Below are 13687 nucleotides of genomic sequence, written 5' to 3'. Positions count from 1 at the left end.
CTAGAATTAAGTTTAGGGTTTAGATGGAGGTATTGTAATATATGCTCGAGTCTAGAGGGTGGAGGGGAACGGGCTTAACTCCCATGTCCAGCTCCCTAAACTATATATAAAAATGACATTTCTAGTCCCTCCCTATCTCTATGTTTTAAATCTAAGCCCAATATTTACCAAATGCCCCCTGTCTTCTGAAATCATTACAATTCAGCTCCATATGTTACCCATTTAGCCCCTGCTCCCAATAATCTATTTAATGCCAGTCCAGTTGATTTAATTCAAAGTGTAAATTTTCGAACTTATAGCGTTTAGCTCTGAAGACTAACACAAATTAAATTATTATGGCTTCAGGGCTTCGATGAAATTATATATATATATATATATATATATATATATATATATATATATATATATATGTATATATATATATATATATATATATATATATATATATATATAATACATATCGGGATTCTAGGGCTTATTATTTATTTATTTATTTATTTTATTGTATTTTATCTTTATACGAAATGTTACAAGTTAGGCTAGGGGTAAAATTGTCATTTTACCCCAAGTATGGATTATGGATCGTAGTTTGGATCCTAATTGCTAATTGGGTGTTATTTTGTATTTATAGCTCGGAGAGTCGTCAGGGCAGCAACTAGGGATTTCTTTCAGTGAGCTTTAACATTCGAGGTGAGTCTCCTCATTGTTCTATGGGTTCGAGGCACCAATGCCATCCCATTTGGTTTATGTATTGTAGGAAGACTAGGGGGTGGCCCTTGGCAATCTGTATGCCAGACCAGAGTCTAAACTCTGGCAGTTAATTAGTTAAGTAATGGTAGATTGTATGCTAGTTGTCTTTGTGATGTTTGCATGAAAGACCAGGAGGTGGCTCCTGGCACTTGTCTGTAAGACCCAAGGTTTTGGCCCCGACCTTGCAAGGAAGACCACGAGGCAACTCTTGGCATAATGGCAAGATTATGGTTGGCACATAGCACTTTTATTGATTGATTGGATATGTATCACATGTATGGCTTTTTTGATATGTATGATATGTGGTATTTGGGGAACTCACTAAGATTTGCGCCTACAGTTTGTGGTTTATGGTTTTAGGTACTTCGGGTTTGAAAAAGGGAGGGCCCAGCTTGATCGCAACGCATACACCCATGTTTTTCTACAATTCATGATTTTGGGATTTTCTATAATAATTATTTTAATCAAGAATACTTTAAATTGTTCTGATAAGGATAAAGGAATACTTGAATATATATATATATATATATATATATATATATATATATATATATATATATATATATATATATATATGTATATTAAAAATGAAATTCTTACCCTTGATTTTCTGGATGTTACAAGTGTTGGGTTTTGAGCATTCTAACACTCCTATGGTGTACATGCAACCCTATAAACCTTGGATCTATGTTTTCTCTATTATAGATGCAAATAAGAACTTTCCAAGGCGTTAATCCTAACTAGCATATTATGAAGTTCTTATACTACAAAGTACTAGTTAGATGACATAACTTTTGATGTAGCTTGATGTCTTCAAGCTTTAAGAGCTTAGCCCCAATAGTGTGGAAGCCTCAAGTGGAATCACAAATCACCAAAACACCTTGGAAGACTTTAGAGAATATGAATACTTGGTTCTCTCTAGTGAAATCGGCTAGCCCTTCTTAGTGTATCCACACTAGTGCCAATTTCACCAACCAATGACATCTTTATATAGTATGGAGGATTAGGGTTAAGCCCTAATATCCATGACCTTTCATTTCCTTGGATCCATGGGTTAAAGCTCCATGGACTAGCCATGCAAGCTTAGCCCAACCTAAATGAACTTGGACCATTCCATATATATAAGAGTCCATATTTAATTAGTTCATTTTGATCATTTAATTAATTATAAATTAATTCTAGATCAATACTAATTAAATAACTCGCGTATCTCGATAACCCGCAAATCCCGGAAATCACTCGCGCTCGATCCCCCGAGCTATAATCCTCCTATAACACAATATATCTCTAATTAACACTTTCACAACTAAGGTTGACTAACCCTATCAAGTCAACATTGGTCAACTCTAGTCAATGGTCAACGGTCAACTTTGACCGGACTCAGCGAGTGCACTAGAGCGACTCGGCAAGTCTATACGTGTTCACTGACTCCCTCAGATCCTCTCTTGACACGTCGAGTACTTCCCTAACTCGACGAGTTCCACCTGGCATGAATCGCGGGGCCACCACGACTCAACTCGCCGAGTCTCAAGAACAACTCGGCGAGTTCCGGATTGACTCAACTCCCTATTGACTCTCCCTGACTCACTGGGTCATCCCCCAACCCAGCGAGTCTGCTCGCTGAAGAATTTACGTGAAACCCCAACCCTACTCGCCGAGTCTCAAGAACAACTCGGCGAGTTCATGCCATGCACAAACTCTATTGACCTTCTGAGGTCAGATCTGCTTCCCCAAACCATAGATCTGGCCTTCCCAAGCATGAATGTCACGTAAACTTCGAAACTTGATGCTTGTATAACCCCCAAAAGGCATCAAAAGGAGATTTGGTCCCAAAAATGACAACCTAGGTCCAATAACTCCATAATAACCCAAAAAGCTCCAAGGGTTAGGGTCTCTGGACCTCTTTGAGTCCAGATCTAAGGCACAAACTCGAAGAGGGACCATTTGCTTCACATAATCACTCTCCAAAGGGGGTTAGAAAACCCTAACTCTAAAGATCAACCCTAAAACTGAAGGAGGTTCGAACTATTACCGCAAAATGAAGCCTCTGGACTCTGGATCTGCCGGAATCACACCTCCTCCTTGCTCTTGCCACCTTCTTCTTGCTAAACAAGGAATACAAAGGCCCAAAAGTGACTTCCTCTCTCCCAAAACGATTTAGCTCTCTTACGGTTCTCACAAGGGACTGGTAGCCACAATGGGTGGCTATAAGTGCCCTTAAATAGGCTCCAAACCCGGGGAATTAGGGTTTCAGTAAACAGCATGGACTCGCCGAGTCCACTCTTGGACTCGCTGAGTCCAGACGCGAACCCGTGCCCATAGCTGCGATCATACTCGGCGAGTTTGAGCTCCAACTCGCCGAGTCTCCTCACAATCACCACAATTATAAGAATGAATAATACCTGGGAATCCGGGCTGTTACAATTCTCCCCCACTAGAACTAGACTTCGCCCTCGGAGTCTCGCTCTGCAAATAACTCCGGATGTTGCTCGCGTATCTCACGCTCCGGCTCCCAAGTCATCTCGGACCGCTTCCGATGCTGCCACGGAACCAAAACCAAGGGTACCTCCTTGTTCCTCAGAACCTTGGTTTTCCGATATCTGATTGGCACTGGTCTCTCAGCATAATTCAGGCTCGCATCCACCTGAATATCCTCTAATGGAACCACTGCCGACTCATCGACTATACAATTCCGTAATTGCGACACGTGGAAAGTGTCGTGAATCTGCCCCAACTCTCTTGGCAATTCCAAACGATAGGCTACCCTGCCTACCCTTGCGACCACTCGGAATGGACCAATACATTGGGGCCCCAACTTGCCCCTCTTCCTGAATCGAATCACTCCTTTCCAAGGAGAGACCTTCAGGAGCACAAAGTCGCCGACCTGAAACTCAAGCTCGGACCGACGTCTGTCCGCATAAATCTTCTGACGACTCTGAGCGGTCAACAACCTCTGTCTGACCTACTGGATCTGCTCTGTCATCTGAAGCACGATCTCTGTACTGCCCATCACATGCTGTCCAACCTCTCCCCAGAAAATGGGGGTCCTACACCTCCTCCCATATAACAGCTCAAAGGGCGTCATACCAATGCTCGAATGATGGATGTTGTTGTAGGAAAACTCTGCCAAGGGCAAGTACGTATCCCAACTCCCCCGAAATCCAACACACATGCCCGGAGCATGTCCTCGAGCGTCTGAATCGTCTGCTCACTCTGTCCGTCTGTCTGGGGGTGATATGCGGTACTAAAATGCAGTCTAGTACCCAAATCCTCATGAAACTTCTTCCAGAATCTGGAAGTGAAACGTACATCCTGGTCTGAGACAATCGAGATCGGCACTCCATGCCGAGATACCACTTCCCTCACGTACATCTCTGCTAACTTCTCTGCGGAGGAGCTCTCACTAATAGCAAGGAAGTGGGCGCTCTTCATCAACCTGTCCACAATCGCCCAAATTGCATCGACTCCCCTATCAGTCCTTGGCAATTTGGTGATAAAATCCATGGTGATCTATTCCCACTTCCATTCGGGAACCTCGAATGGCTGCAACTTACCATGCGGTCTCTGGTGCTCGGCCTTAACCCTACGGCAGGTTAAGCACCTCTCAACAAACCATGCAACATCCCTCTTCATACAGGGCCACCAATACTCCCTCCTCAGGTCCAAATACATCTTAGTGGCCCCAGGATGGATCGAGAATTTCGATCGATGAGCCTCTTCCATCAAAATGGTACGCGCCCCTCCCACAAACGGTACCCATATACACCCCTGAAAAGTCATAAGCCCCCGACCATCGGTAACGAACTCCGATACCAACCCAACAACCCGCTCTCTCTTCTGGTTCTCCGATCTTACGGCCTCAGTCTGTGCTCCACGAATGGTGTCCAACACCGGAGCCATCACGGTCAATCGCAAACATACACCTCGCAATGGGGCGCTCTCCGCGCTGCGACTCAGGGCGTCGGCTACCACATTAGCCTTGCCCGGATGGTACAAAATCTCACAATCATAATCCTTGACCACATCCAACCACTTCCTCTGCCACATATTTAGGTTGGGCTGATCCATCAAATACTTCAGGCTCTTATGGTTCGTGTATATCGTACACCGAACCCCATACAGATAGTGACGCCAAATCTTGAGGGCGAACTCCACTGCCCCCAACTCTAGATCATGCGTGGGATACCTCGTCTCATGAGGTTTCAGCTGCCTCGATGCGTATGCTATCACATGCCCTCTCTGCATCAGCACCGCTCCCAACCCCAAGATAGATGCATCACAGTATACCACAATGTCCTCCATCCCCTCTGGGAGGGATAACACCGGGGCTTCGCATAACCTTTGGCGAAGCGTCTCAAATGAGGCCTGCTGCTCGGGGCCCCATGAAAAAGCGACACCCTTCCGGGTCAACCTGGTGAGTGGTACTGCGATTTTAGAGAAATCCTTGATAAATCTCCGATAATAACGTGCCAACCCTAGGAAACTCCTGATCTCGGAGGGTGACCTCGGCACCTCCCAACTCATCACCGCCTCAACTTTGGCCGGGTCGACCAAAATCCCTTTCTGGTTAACGAGATAACCCAGGAACTGGACCTCTCGCAACCAGAAATCACACTTGGAGAATTTGGCATATAGCCTCTCCGATCTCAGAACTCCGAGGATCTCCCTCAAATGCTCCTCATGTTGCTCTCTAGATCTCGAATATACCAAAATGTCGTCGATGAATACGATCTCCAACCGATCCAGCATCGGCCTGCACACTCGGTTCATGAGTTCCATGAACACTGTCGGGGCATTGGTGAGCCCGAAAGGCATCACCACAAACTCGTAATGCCCATAACGCGTCCTGAACGTTGTCTTCTGGATGTCCTCATCTCGCACCTCACCTGATGATATCCAGACCTCAAATCGATCTTGGAGAACCAAGATGCTCCCTGTAACTGATCGAACAAATCGCCGATCCTCGGCAATGGGTAACGGTTCTTGACCATCAGCTTGTTCAACTCCCGGTAATCAATGCACATCCGGTGTGAACCATCCTTCTTCTTGATAAACAGGATAGGCGCTCCCCACGGCGAGCTGCTCGGCCGAATAAACCCCTTTCCCAGCAGCTCCTGAAGCTGCGAGGATAACTCTTGCATCTCTGGAGGTGCAAGCCGATAAGGCACCTTAGCGATAGGCGCGGCCCCTGGAACCAAATCGATACTGAACTCCAGTTGCCTCACAGGAGGCACACCCGGCAACTCCTCTGGAAATACATCCGGGAACTCACGCACTATCGGAACCTCGTCAACTGACCTCACCCTCTCAGAATCCACTCGCGTATCCATCACATACGCCACAAAACCCTTACTGCCCTGCTGAAGACATTGCCTCACCCTAGCGGCCGAACAAAACACTGACCCAGAACGTATACCCTCGCCGTACACCTTAAGGACTCCCCCACTAGGGTCTCGTATGGTCACCAGCTGTCGCTCGCAGTATTTAACCGCACCGAATCTGCTCAACCAGTCCATGCCCACAATGACACAGACATCACCCATCGCAATAGGAACCAAATCAATCGGGAACTCAACACCGAAAATCTCGAACACGCACCCCCGGAGAACCTTCGTGGCATATATCACCCTCTCGTCAGCTATGGAAACTCTCAGAGGCCAACTCAATGCCTCACGACTAACACTGATATGCTGACTAAAAGCCAAAGATACAAAAGACCGACTCGCACCCGAGTCAAATAACACCAAGGCAGGTACAGAATTCACAAGAAAAGTACCTACGCATAACATAATATAAGCGTAATATCTCAACATCAAAATAAATACACGAAAGAATACATAACAGCCACGACATCGGGCGCTGCGCGGACCTCCTCCGCGGTCAACTGAAAGGCTCTCCCTCGTGCCCTCGGTGCCTCGGCCTTCACTGGCCGACTCTCGGTAGCTTTGATGGCGACAGGGGCAGATCCCTGAGGTGCTCCCTGAGCTGATCCCCACAACAGCGGACATTCCACCTTCCGGTGTCCGGTCTGGTTGCAGTGAAAACACACTGTAAACCCCTTGGGGCAGTCCTTGGCCATATGCCCCTCCTTGCCACACTTGTAGCAAGATCCAGCTCTACATACTCCATCATGACCCTTGCCGCACTTTCCACAAGTGCGGCCCTTCTGGCTCCCCGCTTTGGGATCAGCGGGCTTGGCCCGCTTGGCTGCCGGCTGGGACTGTGTCGGTCGTCGATCCCTCTCCTGAGACTCCTCCTCCTCCCTGTCCTGAGTCTCTAGCTCGATCTCCCTCTTCCGGGCATTTTCCTGAAGCTCGGAAAATGTCCGGTACGAGGAGTTCACCACGAACTCCCGAATGTCTCGCCTCAAAATACTCAAATATCGGCTCATACGTGCCTGCTCAGTGGACACGTGCTCAGGGCAGAACATCGCCCTCTCGTGGAACATCCTGGTAATCACCATAACAGACTCAGTACCCTGCTTGAGGGTCAGAAACTCCTGGGCCAAACGCTCCCTCTCCACCTGGGGAACGTACTCATCTCGGAACATGGCAGTGAACCTCTCCCAGGTCACTGCCGCAAGCTCAGCAGGCGTAAAGTGCGCCGTCACAAACTTCCACCGGTCCTTCGCACCCAAGCCAAGCATGTTCAGCGCGAACCAAACTCTCAAATGCTCAGGAGATGAACAAGTGAAGAAACACCCCTCTATGTCAGAAATCCATCTCATAGCCGCCACCGGGTCCTGGGTCCCATCAAACTCCGGTGGTTTTGTGTTGCTGAACTCTCGGAACAGCAACGCATCACCACTCTGCGGCCTCGCGGCAGCAATAGCTGCGGTGGCCGCTGCAACAGCAGCCTTAGAAAGAGCAGCATAACGCTCGTCGAAAGTCTCAATCAACGTGATCTTAATAGACTTGAACATCTATGGTATCTCTGCCCTGATGGCCACAACCACCTCCTCATGGATGATCTGGCGGATCTCCTCATCACTGGCCCCACTGCTCTCAGGCATAAGACATGTCCTTACCATGATCTACCTCTGAAATACAACATACGATAAATTAGAATCCACTCGAGCATACTCACACTTGACAACCCATTCTTCCTTGATCCTTGGCATTCCAAAGATTCTTACTTGGGCTGTACACCGCCTCGGTGCTTTCAGTAGTACGGGCCCAATACTATTGTCCGCATCGTATTAGAATACACCCCAAGTCCTCCTCTTCGGATCCCAAGTTCCAAGTACTCTATTATGCATAATCCACTCTCTAGCAGATCTCTCATAAGTCCCTCGCTGCTACCTACTCACTCTCAAGCATCTCATAGCAGCTCACCTCTCCCTAGGCTAAGGCATCACAAATCAGGCCACTCTAGTCCTAATAGGAGTACCTAGCCTACTCTAGCATGAGAATACATCATATCCATATCAATATCACATTCCATGAGGGTATTTTGGAAAATCACTGTTCGGGCGCGGACTGATCGTACACACAACTCTGCTCTGTGTTTTTCCAAAAATCTTTTACTCTTTTTGAAAATACTTCTCAAATCCTCAGTTTGAGTTCAAATACGCCCGAAGGTGTACTCGAATCCCTCAAACCAAGGCTCTGATACCAACTTGTAACACCGTAAATTTCAAAACAATTTTTCGCATTTTATAAAAACAGAATTCATTTAATATTCATAAAAACATCAATGTTTGAAACTCAATCCATGCCATATAAAAATCCCAAGATCTCATAACATAAAAATCCCGTGTGTGTACTGATCAAGCCGACGCCTTCCCACGGTCATCACTAGTACCTGAAACAAATAACACCAAACATTGTAAGCACAAAGCTTAGTGAGTTCCCCAAAATACCACACATAACACATATTAGCCACTCGAGGCTATAACTCTGTGGGTCCGTGGACCTTACTTTGTGAACCCTCTGGTTCTATCTCTGTGAACCTTCCGGTTCCAACTCTATAAACATGCACAACATAAATCACATAGAAATGATGCAGTACAACACATAACATATAACATACATATACTCTTTCACATAACTCTGATTACCTACTCAAGGTAAAGTATAGTGAGAAGACTCACCTCGTGTATCTCGATAACTCGCAAATCCCGGAAATCACTCGCGCTCGATCCCCCGAGCTATAATCCTCCTATAACACAATATATCTCTAATTAACACTTTCACAACTAAGGTTGACTAACCCTATCAAGTCAACACTGGTGAACTCTGGTCAATGGTCAACGGTCAACTTTAACCGGACTCAGTAAGTGCACTAGAGCGACTCGGCGAGTCTATACGAATTCACTGACTCCCTCGGATCCTCTCTTGACACGTCGAGTACTTCCCTAACTCGATGAGTTCCACCTGGCATGAATCGCAGGGCCACGACGACTCAACTCGCCGAGTCTCAAGAACAACTCAGCGAGTTCCGGCTTGACTCAGCCGCCTATTGACTCTCCCTGACTCACTGGGTCATCCCCCAACCCGGCGAGTCTACTCGCTGAATAATTTACATGAAACCCCAACCCTACTCGCCGAGTCTCAAGAACAACTCGGCGAGTTCATGCCATGCACAAACTCTATTGACCTTTTGAGGTCAGATCTGCTTCCCCAAACCATAGATCTGGCCTTCCCAAGCATGAATGTCACGTAAAGTTCGAAACTTGATGCTTGTATAACCCCCACAAGGCATCAAAAGGAGATTTGGTCCCAAAAATGACAACCTAGGTCCAATAACTCCATAATAACCCAAAAAGCTCCAAGGGTTAGGGTCTCTGGACCTCTTTGAGTCTAGATCCAAGGCACAAACTCGAAGAGGGACCATTTGCTTCACATAATCACTCTCCAAAAGGGGTTAGAAAACCCTAACTCTAAAGATCAACCCTAAAACTGAAGGAGGTTCGAACTATTACTTCAAAATGAAGCCTCTGGACTCTGGATCTGCTGGAATCTCACCTCCTCCTTGCTCTTGCCACCTTCTTCTTGCTAAACAAGGAATATAAAGGCCCAAAAGTGACTTCCTCTCTCCCAAAACGATTTAGCTCTCTTAGGGTTCTCTCAAGGGACTGGTAGCCGCAATGGGAGGCTATAAGTGCCCTTAAATAGGCTCCAAACCCGGGGAATTAGGGTTTCATTAAACAGCATGGACTCGCCGAGTCCAGACGCGAACCCGTGCCCATAGCCGCGATCATACTCGGCGAGTTTGAGCTCCAACTCGCCGAGTCTCCTCACAATCACCACAATTATAAGAATGAATAATACCTGGGAATCCGGGCTGTTACAGGTCGGGTCAGGTACATACCAAATATAGTTATGGGCTTAGACATTAATCCAACAGTCTTTCACTTGGATAAGTCTAAAACTATTATTGAGTATGAATTCAAAACCTATCTGGCAATCGTAGCTCTTAAAGTCATTGTCGAACTCTGATCTTGTCAACGAACTTGTCCATTAGATAAGGGATCATATACTCCTCCATTGTAGATATCATATGGACTGAGACATGGATTATAATCATTCTCTCTGTCCATTTGTTGTTTCCCGATTTCCGATTCATGACGACTGACTGATTGAACAAATCAAATCAGTCCTGGCTTGGCCAAGCAGTCACATGTGTCATCATTAAATCATCGATAGGCCCACAGATATAGCTTTTATCCCGAAGGTAAAAGGAATGGATAAACTTCGACTCATATGGCTTGTTCTGCTACTTGTTGAATCATACACAGAGGCACGTTTTATAACACCGAGTTACCGAATGCATTTTCGTGCAATCAATGTACAACCAACTCATAGTAACAACTCATATATCTAGGTTTGAAGAATATAAGATATTATCGTCTCATGATCACTCGTGATAAAATCCATGAAGTGATTCCAATGAGCGCGAGTTGAATCCAATACTCAGAACTTATGAGCACTCATGAGTGTTGTAGCCCTTTGTCCAACATCTTAGACCTCTACAAGCCAACATATGACAGTCTTAATTCATATCTACTTCCAACATATGACCGACTGTGGATGGTTTTGAATAACTTAGTCATTTCGGAAGAATAACCTAGTTTATTCTGGAAGTCAAAACATGCAAAATGAAACACAATAATAATCGAATCTAATATGGTCTCAGAACTTATGAATATAAATAAAACACCTTTTATTTATCACCATATGATTACACATTATTCATTGTATACTGTTTCAGCTATCAACTTTATTCTTGAATTTAAAACAGCAGTTGTCCCATGCTCCAAGCATGTACACTATGTTTTCTAAACACTAGTCATGCCACACACCAAGTATGCATACTATGTTTGTCTATGATCTTTACTTTGTGAACTAGATCAATTGAATATAACTTCAATGATTCTCTTTTCATACTCCCAAATCCTTACAAAAAATGCAAGAATTCCAAATTCATGCCATTTACCGAAATCTGTTAGATTCTAAACTTATATGCATTGATCCTCTTGTAATGATTATGCACAAATTTACTAAGACTTGGCAGCAATCATTACAGAGTATTCCAAAGGAGATCAACTCCTTGGAGACATCCTTCTTGCATTAAGTTTCCTAATCTTACATATTGAATACTTTCTAACTTTGAAACATTTCCATATTCCATTTTGACTATCACTTCTGAACAAGAGTTGCCTCCTTACAGATTATGTCAATATGGTCCTTCCAGAACTAATACTGTACTTCCAACTGTCCTTGAGCAACCAATCTTTGGTAAACCTTATATTGTCCTAAACAATTGCTTAATCCTTTTAGTCATATCCAATTCTAGACCTTTTCCCTTCTTAATGCCCCATGCATTTGGAAAATTTTAGAACCGATAAATATAGCACATGTAATCGATCCTATATCTGAAGCATATGGGACACGATCCATGATGTCTCACATAAATACTAAACCAGTCTTTTGCTATAATATTTCCATTTTTATTTGCCAAGTTCTCATAACTCAGATTATGAAAAAGGATGCCGTAATCATAATCGAATTTTAGAACGCAAATAATGAACCCATATATAGAATTTCCTTATGTTAACCCATTCCAACATGAAATTCATATATATTTTTGACTAAATATGATTAAGACCTCAATCTAAGCTTTTTAGATTTGAGATGAAGTATAATTTCCTCTCCCTTAATTATAGCAAAACAACTCTTTCCTAATTGAAACTTTTGTTTTCTATAATTAACATTGCTAGCTTGCAACCTTTATCATAATTATCATGCTCCCACTAACATGATGATTATTAGCATAACACTTATGCTCCCACTAGCTTTGACATGTACCCAAAAATCAACTGGACTTCTAGAAATCAATACTTTATTGACTTTCTTACCAAAGTTCAGATTTCTGATACTAGATTGCCTTCATAAGACTTTATCAAAATCATACACCTCTCTTAGATAGCTCACAAGTGTGTCTAAACAATTACATAACTATGAAAAGGGATACCGTAATCATAGTCTAAATTGTTTAGACCTTTTACCATTTCTCATAAGTCAATGTTAGTGTGCCGGTTAACCACGCACGCTCCACTAACGACTTTGAGAACTGCAAATATCACAATTGCTATCTACTTAAAATCTACTTAGTGAAAGAGTTTCCTTACCATCATTTTCATGAATCGAAGAGAAACCTTATGACACTTAGATTTTATGGTGTAAGTGTTCTTATCCACGTGAATTTGTCAAAACCATAATCACAATACTAGGTTAGTGACAAATCCTAACTCATATGGATTGAACTTGTGCAATCTTATCTACTTGCCTCCTGGCAGCTCAAGGGCCTGCCATTGCTTCCAAGTAGCTATCCAAACAATTGAGAATAGGTAGAACTCAAATGTATAGCCAACTTAACTGGAATGAGCACACAAATGTCAGCACGATAGGTTATCAACGTCAAGTCATGTGCTAGTGAAGAACTTCAGGTTTTATTCTTGATTAGTTCTTGAGACTTTCAAGACCTTTAAGACTCCCACTGTCCTCTTGACATATAAGACTTTCTTGTCAGATATTCAAGAGATAGTGTGGATCCTAATCAAGACAAACACTTCACACAATTGGCCTTAGTTGGTCTTTGTTTTATCCAAAACATCACAACTTACCAATTTCAGATGTACAATAGTAGAAAACTTTTACTCTTACATTTGACAAGTGTTTTAAACCTTCTTTAAGACACGTCACTCAAATTACAATCTTGGAGTATGACTCTAAGACTTGTATTGGAATGAAGTATGACTCATCTTCTTGATTTAACCATTTAAACAATTCAAGATTCCTTTTCTTAGTCATAAGAATGCACTAAGATCCCTTAGAGAATTAATTGTGCTATGGTTTCTTAATCATTAAGATGATCACAAAACTGATACTAAAGTACTCTCCCATCTTTTCAGATTTGAGAAACTTTTATCCTTCTTGCCTAATTTTATTCTTCTTATTCGCTCTGCCTTACATTGGAACCTTTTCCAATGTCTCAGAATTACACTTAAGCTTGTAAGTATAACCATATTTACTGAGCTTTAGTAAATTATGACGAATGATCTTATCGATCTTTTGTGGTGGACTTAATCAGTGCACAAGAATGTGTACTCGATCCCTTAGTCCATTACTTGAATCACACATCCATGTGAACAAGTAATTAGTCTTAATTTTCCAATACTTGAAAGTTCTCATTCATCATGCTATACAACTTGCATGATTCCAAGTTTCTATCCGACTGAAACTTGGGAGATGAGAATCATTCTTTATTTGGTAAATTTAGACACTACCACATATAAAATAATCATATTCACATTTCCAATATTGCTATCAATGGAATCATATAAACAACATCTTTTTTCCCAAATGCCATTGTAAGGATATTTTAAAATAAATAAATTTTTTTCTTTTATTTTAAAACTTTTCGGAAAAACTAA

Source organism: Lactuca sativa, chromosome 7 (genome assembly GCF_002870075.4).
Source record: "Lactuca sativa cultivar Salinas chromosome 7, Lsat_Salinas_v11, whole genome shotgun sequence".
Classification (NCBI taxonomy): Eukaryota; Viridiplantae; Streptophyta; class Magnoliopsida; order Asterales; family Asteraceae; genus Lactuca; species Lactuca sativa.
Note: the sequence above shows the minus strand (reverse complement) of the source record.